This window comes from Panthera uncia, chromosome F1 (genome assembly GCF_023721935.1).
Source record: "Panthera uncia isolate 11264 chromosome F1, Puncia_PCG_1.0, whole genome shotgun sequence".
In the NCBI taxonomy this organism is placed as follows: Eukaryota; Metazoa; Chordata; class Mammalia; order Carnivora; family Felidae; genus Panthera; species Panthera uncia.
In genome coordinates this window covers 42,759,219-42,762,544 of record NC_064813.1, presented here as the reverse complement: position 1 = coordinate 42,762,544, position 3,326 = coordinate 42,759,219, and positions in this window count along the sequence as shown.

Sequence of the window (3,326 nt, the reverse complement as noted above, 5' to 3'; positions counted from 1 at the left end):
GCTGGAGCCCCTGGCCAGGCCCGCCTGGGCACCAGACACCCTGCAGCTTGAAGATAAAATGTTCTATCTTTGCAAGAGCGGCGTGGAGATTCCACCCCAGGCCTAAACCGAGCATTTTGAGTTTTCTCCAGAGTCAGGAGGAGGACAGAACCTTCCACGTGGGAGGGCAGAGTGCCCCCACTCGTGATTCTGAGACTGGCCCTCGGTACCAACCCAGTAGGGGCAGGTGCCGGCAGGGGAGGCAGCACGCGGGGGGCTGTGACTCCGGGCTAAGCGAAGAAGCCACTGCAGCCCAGAAGTGGGGGGGGGAGGGGGTGGCCAGCACCTGCTGGGGCCCCTTCATCTCCATCCATTCAGAGAAAAGAGGACCCCAGTTCCCCAGACTGCTCTGGTCCAGGCCACTCTGATCCCTGGCCCAAGGGGCAGCTCCGGGCTGCTAATGAATAACAGAGAGGACCCAGGCCAGGGCTCCCGGTGGCACACACCCCGGGGGCTTGGGAAAAACCAAAACGAACCCAAATCTTATCACCAAATAAACCTGGGCGGGGCCTGGCCGGGTGCCACACTGCCCAAGAGGATATGATGAAACAGCTGACTTTTTCTGTTGTCTGCTCCCACTCAGCAGAGGCTCCCTCACTGTCCTGTCACCTGCCACAGGCAACTCCCGGCAGAAGCAGGTGGGTGGCCGGCACCCACACTGCAGTCCTGTTCCCAGAAGCACACAGTCCAGTGGCGGCCGCAGAACAGCCCTGCCAGGAGCGACACCCAAAACTGATCGCTGTGCGTGGCTGGCCCGGCGGTGACAGTGGGCTGAGGACATGAGGACTTGCCTTCTCTGTGAGCACACCTCGAGTCTCCCTCTAAGATGTGCGCTGGGGGGGGGAGTGTGTGTATATGGGGTGTGCGTGTGTGTCTGTGTGTGTGTGTGTGTAGTGGGGGGAAGGTGTTTATGTAAGAGGTGGGGAGGGGAGTAGAGACTTAGAAAGTCAGACAGTGCATTTCCCTTGTTGAAATACAGAAAAATTATAAAAAGTCCGTAAGATTGGAGGAAAGCAGTGATTAGGGGAAGGGGCTCGGGGCTCAGGGTGGAACAGTAACTATGGGAAGCCTGCCTTGTGGCAGTGAGGCCCCAGAGCAGCCTCCAGAGGAGGGGTGAGCCTCATTCTCGAAGGACGTGGCTGCGGTTCCCTCCCTGTCGCCCTCACAGCCCACCAGGTCCTCACCCTCTCGGAAGCCACTCCCTTCCCCCCACCCCTCCGCTTCACCTGGTCCAGGCGGCTGGCATGACTTGGCCCAGACCACCCTCCCCGTGGGGCTCCCGCCGGCCCTCTTATTCCTTTCCCAGCCACTCCGCCTGTCAGCCCTCCTTGTGGCGTCCACACAGACAAAATCCGTCTGTGGCCCACGAGGCCCCTCACCGCCGGCCACTGCCTGCTCAGGCCTCGGCCCGGGCCACAGCCGCCCTCAGCTCCGCACACAGGAACTTCTCTCAGTTCCCCGGAGGTGCCGCTCTCTGGCCCTTCACCCGACTATTCCTCCTTAGCTGTTCGTCGTCAACTAAAACATCGCTTCCTCTAGTAAGCTTTCCCGGACCCCCAGACCAGGTTAGGGGCCCTCCGTGGGCCCCCACCGCTCCCCATGCTCAATGCCAGAACATCAGCTCCGATGGAAGGGCCATGGCGGGGAGTGTCCTCAGTTTTATTCCCCACGTTCTGCCCTGCACCCGAGCCATGCCTGACGAGTGCTTAGCGTTCAATAAATACTTTTGGGAAATCAGCTCCTGTAATACTTCATCATAATTGCTTGTCTGCATGCCCTCAGACTGTGGGCTCCCTAAAGGCAGGGTCTGTTTGGATTCATCTTGTCAACCCCAGCCTCAGCACAGAGATTGGTGCCTAGCAGATGATAAATAAATACCGTGGAATGTGAGAGTATACCACACAGCTATTAAAAAGAACGGTGGAGGGGCGCCTGGGTGGCTCAGTCGGTTAAGTGTCTGACTTCGGCTCAGGTCACGATCTCGCAGTTTGTGAGTTCGAGCCCCGCGTCGGGCTCTGTGCTGACAGCTCAGAGCCTGGAGCCTGCTTCCGATTCTGTGCCTCCCTTTCTCTCTGTCCCTCCCCCACTCATGCTCTGTCTCTCTCTCTCTCTCTCTCTCAAAAATAAATAAACATTAAAAAATTAAAAAAAAAAGAATGATGGAATGTTCTGTGTGATGGAATGGAATAGAACATCCAAGAATCATTGTCACGTGAAAAAGCAATGTCAGAATCATGTGTATAAGAGGCAATCTTTTTGGTAAGAAGAGGCTTAAATAAACCTTTATATTCATTTTTTGCTTGTACATAAAGAAAACTCTAGAAAGATGCACAAGAAATTAATGAAAGTGGTTACCTTTCAGAGAGAGGACTGGGCAAGTGGGAGTCAGATGTAGGAGTAAGACTCGGCTTATATAATCTTCTACTTTGTATTTTGAACTCAAATGTATTACATAACCAAAAAGTTTTTTAAAAGAAAATGAATATTGGTGGAAGGCAGAAGGGGGAGAAGAACAAACAGGGAGAGGGTTGGAACTCCAACCAGGACCTAGCTGCCTTTGGTCAGTTACAACATACAGCCTCGAATCCAGGGCTGACAAGTTTGGATTCTGCCATAGAAGAAGGATGGGCATCTAAGAAATCCCCCAAGCCCACATGCTGTGGCCAAGACACCGAGTCTCCCAGGTGGGGCAAGGTCAGCTGGGGTTTTTTGGTTCTCCTGTATCCCAGAGGAGGATCCTATGACCTGGGATGCTGGTCAACAACTGAACAGGTGTTTCTAACCCCAGAGGCTCAGAACTGGAGATAAACTATTAAGTCTGTGCCCTGCTCCGTGAATTACTATGTGAATGACTACACTTAAGGGTAGGTATTCCCCAGGGTTAACATCAAGACTTAACCAGTTTCTCGACACCCTGGAGCCTGCTCTCCTAAGCCCAACGCTGACCCCAGAAAAGATCCCCCTCCAAGGATGGGCTCCAAAATGAACCGGTACGACTACTTTGGGGATGTATTGAATAAAAGGCACCACGAACAGGCTCTATGACTCTGCATTTCCAGTCTTACACACAGACAACCCTTACGGGTGGGCATCAGGGGTCACGATCAAGGATTTTCTTTGTAGCATTGTTCGTAGTAGAGAAAAAAATCAGCAAACGGAAAGAAAGAAAACAAAACAAATCTGGAAATGACCCAGATGCCCTTCTATAGAAAATTGGATAAATAAAATGGGATATTCGAACAATGGAATTTCACAGCAGTGGGAATGAATAAACTGAAACCACAGAC